This window comes from Mobula hypostoma, chromosome 7 (genome assembly GCF_963921235.1).
Source record: "Mobula hypostoma chromosome 7, sMobHyp1.1, whole genome shotgun sequence".
Lineage (NCBI taxonomy): Eukaryota > Metazoa > Chordata > Chondrichthyes > Myliobatiformes > Myliobatidae > Mobula > Mobula hypostoma.
Genome location: NC_086103.1, coordinates 168,975,997 through 168,989,654, shown reverse-complemented (window position 1 = coordinate 168,989,654; position 13,658 = coordinate 168,975,997).

Genomic DNA, 13,658 nt, shown 5'->3' with positions numbered 1-13,658 from the left:
GGTTGTTGTGTACATCCCTCCCTCTGCCAACCCGACGTCGGCGAGTAACATCATTTATACCGTTGGGCACAGGAGTACATTCAGCCAGAGACTCATTCCACTGGGATACAGCACTGAGCGTCGTGGGAAGTCATTCCTGCCTGTGGCCAACAAACTTTGCAGCTCCTCCCTTGGAGAGTCGGACACCCTGGGCCAATGGGCTGGTCCTGGACTTATTTCCGTCTGGCATGGTTTACATATTATTATTTGATTGTTTGTGGTTTTTGTATTGCTACGTTTGTACTCTGTTCTTGGTTGGTGCAACTGTAATGAAACCTGATTTCCCTCAGGATCAATAAAATATGTCTATCTATCTATGGCAGCGGAAGAGGACAGGATGGACACATTGGAATGGGAATGGGAGGTGGAATTAAAATGGGTGGCCACTAGGAGATCCTGCTTGCTCTGGCGAAGGCAAAGCCATCTCCCAATCTACTTAGTAAAACTACACAGCAATATTTATGTAAATCTTCAGAATACCACGATCCTAAACACCACTAGAATAGTTGGAAAGTTCCTACCAATTGAGAAATGAGCGCGCTTGGCTATGCCCATACCTAAGGTTTTACCAGCTTGAGCCGAGAAAAAATAATCCAATAATACCAATTTACTAAGAGAAAATCTGCACAAGAAATGTTGATCATCTATAAGGTATTTTATATTATTTTCAACACACCGTTATGGTGAAGCGAACTGAGAAAAGATGCATCAAAAGGAATTTCTGTACGCATGGCCGCAATCATATACTCATTGAGGCCATGGTGAAGGTAAATAGCACTAAATGAAATAAGGAGTTGTAGAAATGCTTTTTAATTATTTTGTCTATTTTTTCTTTTAATAATGCTTATCTTAAGCAAAATAATGAAAAATAATGTTATTAGAAAACTTTACAATGATTTAAAAATCATATCATTTTACCACCATTTCTATATTTTACTTTTATTTTTAGTTTCCCAAATATGAGACAAGGAAAAGTGCATATATCTCAGACGGGAAATACCAGAGGAAGGAGTGTAAACATTCAAGTCTGGGAACACGATAAACATTTACTGTACTCTTATTTTAAAATTTTTTTTACAGATTCTAAACTGCATAAGCTTTTCAAAGTACGGCCCTACCTAAAGGTGCAATCATACTGTGGTCACACTACCCAATCTTCTAATGCACCGTAAAAACAGAACCAGGCTTTGTGGTAGAAAAGGAAATTAAAATTCAAACAGAAGATTAGCGACCTGGTGGTTGGTCTGGTTTGTGAGTTTGTGGATGACACTAGAATTGGTGGTGTAGTGGACAACTGGGATATCAAGTAATACGCTAATGCTGGAGAAACTTGGTGGATCAGGTAGCTTCTATGGTGGGAAATGGAATTTTTGGATTCAGACCCTTTATTTGGACTGGAAAATAGAGGGAAGACTGGTGATATAAAGTAGGGAATGGAAGGGGTAGAGCAAGGTCCAACAGGTGATAGGTGGATCCAGGTGAGGGGGAGGGAGAGTGGGAACGGCACCAGAAGCTGGGAGGTGATAGGTGGAAGTAACAAAGACCTGAAGATGATCGAATCTGATAGGAGAGGAGAGTGGTCACAGTTTGAGGATAAAGGGGAAGCCTTTTAGGACCGAGATTAGGAAAAACTTCTTCACACACAGAGAGTGCTGAATCTGTGGAATTCTCTGCCACAGGAAACAGTTGAGGCCAGTTCATTGGCTATATTTAAGAGGGAGTTAGATATGGCCCTTGTGGCTACAGGGATCAGGGGGTATGGAGGGAAGGCTGGTACAGGGTTCTGAGTTGGATGATCAGCCATGATCATACTGAATGGCGGTGCAGGCTCAGAGGGCCGAATGGCCTACTCCTGCACCTATTTTCTATGTTTCTATGTTTCTATGGAGCATGGAATGGGGAAGGGAAATGAGGACAGCAGAGACCATACCCATGAAAACTTGATTGGCATGCATGGGTTGGGCCAACACATTTATTTCTATACTGTATAACTCTGTAACTCAGTGCTAGGAAAGGCTGAGCTGATTAGACAGCATCTGTGAAGGGGGAAACAGGTATGATGTCTGAGGTCTATGATGTTTCATCAACAGGGCCAGCCAGGGAACTGGGGATACTGGAGACACCAGAGACTGCAGATGCTATGAAGCTACAATCAATCGGCTAGAGGAACTCTAGGGGTTGAGCAGCATCAGTGGAGGAAAGGAATGGTTGTTGTTTTGTGTCTAAACCCTATATCAGCCTGCATTGAGTTCCTCCAGCAGACTGTTAGTAACCTAAGGGCACTTCTCACACTCATCATCTGGCTTGCACTCTGCTTCAATAGTGAAGCTCAACAATCCTGCTGCTGAGCTGGAAATCCAGAGCAACACGCACAAAATGCTGAAGGAACTCAGAAGGTCAGGCAGTGTCTATGAATAAACAGTCGGCCTTTTGGGCTGACACCCTTCATCAGGACTGGAAGGATGGGGAAGAGGCCAAAATAAGAAGGTGGGGGGGGATGAGAAGGAGAACAAGCTGGAAGATAGGTGGTTGGGGAGAGGGGTGATGAAGTGAGAAGTTGGGCAGGTGATAGTTGAAGTCAGGTGACGGGGAAGATAAGTGGATGGGGAGAGGGGTGATGAAGTGAGAAGTTGGGAGGTGATAAGTAGAAGTAAGTGGCCCAGGAAGAAGTCTGGTAGGACAGGAGTGCATCTTGCTTCTTGAAAGCAAGAAGGAAGGGCATCAGAGGGAGGAGGTAGACAAGTGAGGAGAAAAGGGGTAAGCTAGGAGCCAGAGTGGGGAATGGAAAAAGAGAGAAGGGGAGGGGGTAAAATTACCAGGTTAGAGCACACAGTTACAAGTTTCATTTAGATAATGCTTTTATGAGGTTATAGAGTCATATAGCCCTTTGGCCCAACTTGACCATGTCAACTCAAGATGTCCATCATTTACGCAAGACCCATTAGTTCTATGTTTGACCCCTTAATCCTTTCCTATCCATGTATCTATCCAAATATCTTTTAAGCTGAAAGGGGAAGTGATTGAGACATTACAGTAAAAATACGTGCCTCAACCACTTCCCCTTTCAGCTTGTTCTATATACAGTATTTACACCCTTGGTGTGAAAACATTGCCACTCAGGCAAATTATTATTTGTTTTCCCCCTCATCAGAAGCCTATGCTCTCTAATTCATGATTTCCCAACCCCGGGAAAAAGCTGATGTGCTTTCACCCTATCTGTGCCCCTCACGGTTTTATACATCTCTATAAGATCACACCTCAGTCTTCTGTGATTCAAGGAATAAAGTCCTATCCAGCCCAGCCTCTCCCTGTAGTCCCTGGAGTTCTGGAAACATCCTCATAAATCTTTTCTACACTCTTTCCAGTTTAATGGCACCTTTCTTACAGCGGGTGACCAAATCCAAACATAATACTCCAGTGCAGTTTCAGCAATATCTTGCAGAGCAGCATCGTATCATCGTATACTGCCCTGACTGGTGAAGGCCAGCGTACTTCATCACCCTGTCTATCTGTGTTACCACTTTCAAAGAACTATGTACATGTACCCCTAGGTTCGTCTGTTCTACAACATACCCCGGAGCCCTACCATTTACTGTTAAGGTTTGTCTTTCCAAAATGCAACAATTCATACTTATCCCAGTTAAACTCCATTTGCGATTCCTTGGCCAACTTACTTAGTTGATCAAAAAACCCCTGTAATTCCTGATTGTCATCTTCACTGTCTACAGCCTTCGATCAAAATAGGGCATTTGGGATTGATTAGTAAGAGCAAATTAAAGGAACACAATGGCAATCATCGCAGCAGCCATCATCTGAGTGGACATAGAGTGGTGATCTTAAGGCTTTAGCTCTTCAAGACTTCATCGAAGAGAGGCTTCACTCAGAGAAAGCAAAGGAAAGAAAAGCTTGATTTTCCCTTCTCAGTTTTTATATCTGCTCAGCCAGGACAGTAAAGATGTCAGGCAGGGTAGTGCAATGCTCCTCTTGTGGGAATGTGGGAAGGCAGGGAGACCTCCAGTATCCCTGACCAATACAACTGCGACAAGTGCATCCTACTGCAGCTTCTAATGAACCGCAGTAAGGAGTTGGATCTGGAACCGGATGAACTCCAATCATTCAGGAGGCTGAAGGGGTGATAGATAGGATATATAGAGAGGCAGTTACACTCAAGGTGCAAGACACAGGAAACTGGGTGACAGTCAGGAAGGGAAAAGAGGTTAAGGGGCCAGTGCAGAGTACACCTGTGGCCATCCCCCTCAACAACTGGTCTATCACCTTGGATGCTATCAGGGGGTGGGGGGAATAACCTAACAGAGGAAAGTCTCAGTGGTCGGGTCTCTGGCACTGAGTCTGCCTCTGTGACTCAGAAGAGACTTGCTGTGGTGACAGGGGATTCGTTAGTTAGGGGAACAGATAGAAGGATCTGTGGGCGAGAACGAGATTCCTGGATGGTCTGTTGCCTCCCAGATTCCAGGCTCCAGGGTACCTTGGATCGGGTCCTCGGCATTCTTAAGTGGGAGGGTGAACAGCCAGAAGTCGTGGTCCGCGTAGTTACCAACGACATGGGTAGGACAAGTAACAAGGTTCTCCGCAGGGAGTTAGATGCTAAGTTAAAGGGCAGAGCCTCCAGGGTTGTGATCTCAGGATTGCTGCCCATGCCACGTGCTAGTGAGGCCAGAACTAGGAAGATTATACAATTTAATATGTGGCTAAGGAGTTGGTGTAGGAGGGAGGGCATACGATTTTTGGATCATTGGTCTTTCTTCCAGGGAAGGTGGGGCCTGTACAGAAAGAACGGTTTGCACCTGAACTGGAGGGGGTCTAATACCCTAGCAGGAATGTCTGTTAATGCTGCACAGAGGGGTTTAAACTAGATTTGCAGGGGGATGGGAACCAAAATGCCAGAACAGTTAGTGGAGAGCTTGTGAAGGCAGATGTTGATAAGACCTCAAAGTTCGGAATCAAAAGGTTGAGCATGGTTTAACAAAATTGAAAAGTGTGAATAGAAGACATAAGATGTTCTGTTTGAATGTGTGCAATATATGGAATAAGGTAGATGAACTTTCAGCACAGTTGCAGACTGCTAGGTATGATGTTGTAGGCATCACTAGTAAGAAATTGCAAGGGTAAAAAGACACTGATCGAAGTTGTATATAGACCCCCAAGCAGTAGTAAGGATGTGATCTGCAAATTAGAATGGGACATAGAAAATGCATGCCAAAAGGACAATGTTACAATAATCTTGAGGGACTTCAATATGCAGGTAGATTGGGAAAATCATGTTGTTGCTGGATTACAAGAGGGGGAATTTCTGAAGTGCCTTTGAGATGGCTTTTTAGAGCAGCTAGTGGTTGAGCCCATTAGAGGATCTGCTATTCTGGACTGGGTGTTGTGTAATGAACTGGAATTGATTAGAGAGCTTAAGGTAAAAGAACTTTTTGGGGAAAGTAATCATATGATCGAATTTACCCTGAAATTTGAGAAAGAGAAGCTAAAGTCAGATGTAACAGTATTACAGTGGAGTAAAGGGAATTACAGAGGCATGAGAGAGGAGTTGGCCAGAATTGATTGGAAAAGACACTGACAGGGATGACAGCAGAGCAGAAATAACTGGAATTTCTGGAAGCAGATCAGAAGGCACAGGATATATAAATCCCAAAGAGGAAGAAGTATTCTAAAGGAAAGACGACACAACCAAGGCTAACAAGAAAAGTCAAAGCCAACACAAAATTCAAAGAGAGGGTATATAATAGAGCAAAAATTAGAGGGAAGTTAGAGGAATTAGGAAGTTTTAAAAAACCAACAGAATGCAACTAAAAAGTTATTAAGAAGGTAGAGAGAGAATACAAAAATAAGCCAGCCAGTAATATTTAAGAAGATACCTAAAGTTTCTTCAGATACATAAAGTGTAAAAGAGAGATCAGAGTGGATATCAGACTGCTGGAAAATGATACTGGAGAGGTAATAATGGGGGACAATGAAATGGCAGACAAACTGAATAAATACTATGCATCAGACTTCACAGTGGAAAACTCTGGCAGCATGGTGGCAGTTCCACGTGTCGGGGGTAATGAAGTGTGGGAAGTTACCATAACTACCCAGAAGGTTCTTGTGGAACTGAAAGTTCTGAATGTAACTTAGTCACCTGCACCAGATGGTGTACACCCAGGGTTCTGAGAGAGGTGGCTGAAGAGATTGTGGAGGCATTAGTAATGATCTTTCAAGAATCACTAGATTCTGGAATGGTTCCGGAAGACTGGAAAATTGCAAATGTCACTCCGCTCTTCAAGAAGGGAGAGAGGCAGAAGAATGGAAACTATAGGCCAGTTAGTCTGACCTCAGTGGTTGGGAAGCTGTTGAAGTTGATTAATAAGGTTGAGTTCTCTGAGAACTCATCCTTAATAATCAACTTGGAGGCACATGTTAAAATAGTCCATAGTCAGTGTGGTTTCCTCAAGGGAAAATCTTTGCTGACAAATCTATTGGAATTTTTTGAAGAACTAACAAGCAGAAAGGAAAATCTGTTAATGTGAGTACTTGGATTTTCTGAAGGCCTTTGAGAAGGTACCACACATGAGGTTGCTTAACGAACTACAACCCATGGTATTACAGGAAAGATTGTAACAGTGGACTAATTGGCAGGAGGCAAAGTGTAGAAATAACTGGAGCTTTTTCTGGCTAGCCGCTGGTGAGTAGTGGTGTTCCACAGGGGACTGTGTTGAGACTGATTATTTTTACATTATATGTGAATGAATTGGATGATGGAATTAATGCCTTTGTTGCAAAGTTTGCAGATGATATGAGGATGGGTGGAGGGGCAGGTGGTTTTGAGGAAGTAGAGAGGCTATAGAAAGACTTAGACAGATTAGGAAAATGTGTAAAGAAATGGAAGATGGAATACAGTGTTGGGAAGTGTATAGTCATGCACTTTGGTAGAAGCAAAGAAAGAGTTAACTATTTTCTAAATGGAGAGAAAATACAAAAAAACTGAGCTGTAAAGGGACTCGGGAATCCTTATGCAGGATTCCCTAAGTAGTCATTTGCAGGTTGAGTCTGTGATGAGGAAGGCAAATGCAATGTAAGCATTCATTTCAAGAGGACTAGAATATAAAAGTAAGAATGTAATGTTGAGACTTTATAAAGCCCTAGTGAGGCCTCACTTGGAGTATTGTGAGCAGTTTTGAGTCCTATATCTTAGAAAGGATGTACTGAAACTGGTGAGGATTCAAAGGAGGTTCACAAAAATGATTCCAGGATTGAATAGCTTGTCATATGAAGAGAGTTTGATGCTCCGGGCCTGTATTCACTAGAATTCAGAAGACTGAGGGGTGACCTCATTGAAACCTATCGAATGATGAAAGGCCTTGATAGAGTGGATGTGGGGAGGATGTACGCTCTGGTGGGAGAGTCTAGGACCAGAGGAGACAGCCTTAGAATAGAGGGGCGTCCTTTTAGACCAGAGATGAGGAGGAATTTCTTTAGCCAGAGGGTGGTGAACCTGTGGAATTCATTGCCACAGACAGCTGTAGAGGTCATCTTTTTTTTTGCCATGTGCCTGCGTGCGTGCATGTGCGTGCGCGCGTCCATGATGATGTCTTTTTCATGGCTTTTACAAGGCACGGAGAGACAGTGTGGCACGCCACTCCTCACAAAGACATTTTCGCAGTCTTTTTCCCTTTTATTTTACGACATCGAGTGGTGATCTCGACACTCGGGTATAGGATAGTGGAGAGGGCAGTTTGCTCGGGAGAGCTCGCGCAAAGTCGCCAGTTACCGGCGCCATCTTTAACGGTCATCACTCAACCTGGCATGGAAGGAAAGTGTACTCTGGAGTGTACCCGACCGGTTTTGAACCCGGGAACATCTGCTCCCGGGTCCGGCACTAATGTCATTGTGCCACCAGCCGGCCCGTGGAGGTCATTTTTATGTATATTTAAGACAGAGGTTGATAGATTCGTGATTGGTCGGGGCTTGAAGAGATATGGGGAGAAGGCAGGAGACTGGGGGCTGAGAGGGAAAATGGACCAGTCATAATGAAATGGCAGAGCAGACACAATGGGCCAAATGGCCTAATTCCGCTCCTATATCTTATGGTCTTGTGGAAATCTAGCCTTTATAGAGCTTTATTTGTGTTTCATTTTGAAAGGCCATCAACAGGAAAATGCTAACTCAAATTTTCACTCCTCCGATATTGCCTGAACACAAACATCCCCCTCCTCCCACCTTCTTATACAAGTGTGTGTTCAAAGCTCTGGCATAATACACCTATGCAGACAGTCTCCAGGTGGGAGTGCTATTTCTTAATATACAAAAACAGTGAGGGCTTAGTTTCATCCTTTATGAAGCTTTTCACTTCTTCAAGTTGGCCGAGTGCACACTTCTGCTAACGCGAACTCTTGCAGAGAACATCTGAAAAAAGTCAACCCGTGTCACAAGCACCCGATACACAGTGACCCCTGCTGGCTGGGCAGAGAATAACAATTAACTTATCATTCAACCTGCAGAATCAGAACCAGGTTTGTTATACCTGAGGTGAGATTTGCTGTATGGTGGCAGAAGTACAGTGCAAAGACATAAAATTACCATAAATTACAAAATAAACAGTGAAAAAAATTGAACAATGAAGTAGTGTTCAAAGGTTAATGGGGCATTCAGTAATCTGGTCACAGACAGGAAGAAGTTATTTCAGAATTGTTAGGTGTAGGTCTCTGGGTCCTGTACCTCCTCGCTGATGGTAATAATGAGGAGGGGGGGATTGTCTCAGATGGTGAGGGTCTTTAACAATGGATGATGATTTCTTGTGGCATATATTACCACATCTTCTTCAGATACATCTATTGCCATGTGAATCATATAGATATCTGCATTCATAGCCTTCCTACGATGGTTCAACATTATTTAGCACATGTCTGGGCTCTACTTGACCTCTAGCTTAGTCTTCATTGTCTCTCGTGGAAGTTTCCTCTGCCTCAGTCATCCACGAACAGGGGTTCCCAACCTGGGCTCCACAGACCCTGGGCTTGGTTAGATTAGATTAGATTATGAGAACACTCAGTCCTCTTTTATTGTCATTTAGAAATGCATACATGCATTAAGAAATGATACAATGTTTCTCCGGAGTGATATCACAGAAAACAGGACAGACCAAAGACTAACACTGACAGAACCACATAATTATAACATATAGTTACAGCGGTGCAAAGCAATACCATAATTTGATGAAGAACAAACCATGGGCATGGTAAATAAAGTCTCAAAAGGCCCCGAGTCCCCGATAGCAGGTAGCAAAAGGGAGAAACGCCATAAACCTCCAGGCACCATCAATTTGCCGATGCCTTGGAAGCAGCCGACCACAGCCAACCCTGAGTCCATCCGTCCAAAAACTTCGAGCTTCCGACCAGCCCCTCCGATACAGCCTCCCGAGCGCCATCCTCTGCCAAGCGCCTTTGACCTAGTCCCGGCCGCTGAAACACGCAAAGCCGAGGATCTCGGGGCCTTCTGCTCTGGAGATTCCGGTTACCACACAGTAGCAGCGGCAGCGAAGCGGGCATTTCAGAAGTTTTCCAGATGTTCCTCCATACTCTCACGTCTGTCTCCATGAAATTAGAATTGTGCACGGTCCCCTACTTGACAGAGGTGGCCGCGCGCGCTGCTGTCACGCTGCCATCTTCTCCTCCTCCTTGATGCTATTGGTCCATGGCTTAAAAAAGGTTGGGAACCCTGTCCTCGAGGACGTCATCCTAGAATATAAGGGTGGCACAGAAGTGTCGCAGTTAGCGCAGTGCTTTACTGCAACAGTGATCTGAGTTCAATTCCCGCGCTTTCTGTAAGAGACTTGTATGTTCTCCCCGTGACCAGATGGGTTTCCCCCAGCTGCTCCAGTTCTCAGCCACATTCTGAAGACAGACAAGTTAGAATGAAAATTGACCACACGGGTATAACAGGGGTTGTTGGACTGGAATGACCTGTTACCGTGCTGTATCTCTAAACAAATAAAAATCCCCAGCAGTTACTGGGAACCATTTCCCAGAGAGGTTGCAAGCTGACAGCATGTGATCCTCGATCCGCGTTCATATTTGGTCCATTTCCCAGCAGATGACTTTGTTTCCTAGAATGACCAGAAAGATCAGTATTTCGTACACTGCTCTACCACAGCAAAAACTCACATTCAGCCAAAACCAGAACTGCGAGCAAATACTTCATTTCCAGGTTTGAAACCCATTAGTTTGCATATTTCTCAAGTTTTTTTTTGTCATTTTTAGATGATTAGTCTACATTTTGGATTTCACACATAATGATGAGAACTCAAATTGACCTCAATTTCCTTGCAATGAGTAGTTCTGCCAGAGACTGTCCAGCTCTAAACACAGTGCAAAGCAGTAACTACGGATTACACTGCAGCTTCCCCACATTGGCATATCATAATCACAAGAGATTCTGCAGGCGCTGGCCAAGACATGAAACATTGGCTCTTTATTCCTTTACCGGGTTTCTACAGCATTTTGTGTGCGCTTCTCACATTGCTTGTCCCTTGCATTGTCTTGATTCCATTTCTATAAGTCTGAACAGCTCTCTCCATCAATCCAACAGCAGAAAGATGAATGGGGGCAGATATCATATGATTTACGTTATATTTGTTAGCCTCTCACTGTGGCTCGTAATAAACCAGGCTCATTAGCTAACCCTGGCTAACGGCCGTGTGACTGAGCATTGCATGGGAAATGATGAGAAGGCCACCTTCAATGGGCAATACACATCTAGGGTCCAGTCACAAACAGGAGAAGATCTGCAGTTGCTAGAAATCCAAGCTACACACACAAATTGCTGGAGGAACTCAGCAGGCCAGGCAGCAGCTATTACAAAGAGTACAGTCGACGATTCGGGCCCAGACCCTTCATCAGGACTGGAAAAAAAAGATGAGGAGTCAGAGTAAGAGAGTGGGGTGAAGGGAGGAAGAACCACAAGGTGTGTGCATCTAGGGTCAGTATGATTTGGGTTCAACCAAACAGGATAGTTGGAATGCTCTGATGAGGGTTTGACTGCTGTGTACGTTCTACCCTATGCAAAGTTACCATCCGCCAGGAAATAAACACTAGCATAAAAGTAAAGTGGAAGTATATTTACAAATATTTCAACTTTAACGAACAGTTAATAGGGATAAAAGAAAAGGGGCCCTGTACGGATAAATCAGTTTAAATGTGCACATAACCGCTGGAGCTCATTTCTGGAGTAGTCGGGTGTATACTCGCCCGCTGAATCCATGTTCTGCATGAAAGACACCAGCCACAGTTTGAAATTCCCTCAGAGACCATTTTGAACGCACTGGCTAACTCAGGACTATTGGCACTTCCTCCTCGAAACCATTTGCCTACACAGAGCACTTCTTACAAAGGGGGGAGTGGTCTCTCCTTCAGGCGGCATTCCGCGAGCATCTTCGTGCCCCGCTCCACACCTCCTGCCAACTGACCCAAAGCCACCCCACTGTCCCTCAGAAATCTGAGCCCACCCAGCCCTCTCAGATGTTCCATGGCATCCCACTGGACAGAATGTTACAGAACGTTATGAAGACAAACCCGATTAGCTGACACAACATTCCTAAGCTGAGCAAACAGTTCCTTATTTTAGCAGAAGCTAAAACACTAATCTAAGAAGCTTAATTAATAATGGAACACACTACATTTTGCAGAAAAACTGCTGAAACAAAATACCTCACAGCATAGCAGTAGGAATACAATAAAACATGTTCTTAACCAGGGCATTACATTTTGTTTCATGAAGGCCTCAAGTTCTGCAAAGCAACTCTCATACTGACACCAACACCATAAGAAAGCAGCATCCATCGTGAAGAATCCCACGATCCAGGCCATCCTCTCTTCTCATTTCTGTCATCAGGAAGGAGATACATGCATCCAAGATGGTGCTGGTGAATCACGATGAATCACTGCTTATAAAACTTCTAATTATACTTCTGAATTACTCTCACTGCAATCTGTAGCGTGTAATTTCCCTTTAAGCAACATGCATTTGAACCTTCTTAATCAACTCATGGTTTCACGATCTTCTGAAGGACTCAGCAGACTTAATGCTCAAGCATGCAGGTACGGCACCTTTTAGCTTAAATACATGGTTATGGCCAGAAGAGAGGGGCAAGGGGAGGACTCCAAGCCAGACTAAAATGTCGAAGTATGAAACTTTGCAAGCATACATTCACTGGAGAACAAGATTGGGGAACTAAGGGCAAGATTGCTATATTGGAGGGAAATGAGGGGTTGCTGCGTTCTGTGTTTCATGGAGACATGGCTCTCTTTGGACCATCTGGATACACCGGAAAGACCTGAGGGCTTCTCAATACACTGGATTGACCAGACTGCCGATTCGAAGAGGGCTAAAGGTGGAGTTCCGTGTTTCATGATTGACTCTTTGTCGTGCTCGGACACATTCTCATTGCCCCGACTTGGAACATCTGATGATTTAAGTTCCATCTGTTCTACTTGCCAGGAATGTTCTTCGCCGTCATCCTGACCACAGTTCACATACCGCCAAAAGCACACATTAAACAAGCGCTCGATGTATTGAATGTCACAATTAGCAAACAAGCAGCAGCCGACCCTGATGCCTTGTTATACTTGGTCATTGGTCATTGTCAAGGATGTATATCAAGCTTGTGTGAAGAAATCTCTGCCCAGTTATCATCAACATATCACCTGCAGTCCCAAGGAACCCAACGCATTTGCACACTGCTGTACTGTGATTAGAAATGCTACTGTTCCATGTCCAGACTACACTTCAGGAAATCTGACCACTTAGCTATCCTCCTCCAGCCTTCATACAGGCAGAGGCTCAAGATCGAGGCTCCAGAGAAAGGGAAACAAAGAGGTGGACACGGGAGATAGAGGACTGGCTACTGGATCGCTTTGAGTCAGTAGGCTGGGCCTTGGTCAAGGACCCATCAAAGGATCTGGACGAATACAGCACGGTTGTCACAGACTTAGTTAAAACAGTCATGGAGAGTGTGAACCCACAAAATCATTCAGAGTCTTCAGTGGGTGAACTATGAGATCCGCAATATGCTTAGAGCCAGATCTGTGGCATTCAAATCTGGTGACCAAATTGAATACAAGAGGTCTGCTTATGATCTCCGGAAAGCCGTCACATGTGTGAAGTGGCAATTCTGGACCAAACTTGAATCACTGAAGGATGCTCGGCAGCTTTTGCAGGGTTTGAATGATATAACCTCTTAAAATGTGAAATCAGGCGACATAGGTGACAACAAGGCTTTGCTCCTAGATGAGCTCCATGCCTTTTATGCTCGCTTTGACCATCAAAACATGGAGGCATCTTCACAAGCTCTCATCAATGACCCTGTGATTTCAGTCTCTGTAGCCGATGTGAGACCATCCTTCGGGAGGGTGAACTCACAGAAAGCATCCAGCCCATACGGGATACCTGGCTGAATACTAAAGACCCGTGCTGATATCTTTAACCTCTCTCTTCGGCAGTCCAAGGTGCCCACCTGCTTCAATTATACCAGTGCTAAGAAGAATGCGGTAACCTGCTTCAATGAATATTGTCCTGTAGCACTTACATTCACAGTGATGAAGTGTTTTGAGAGGTTGGTG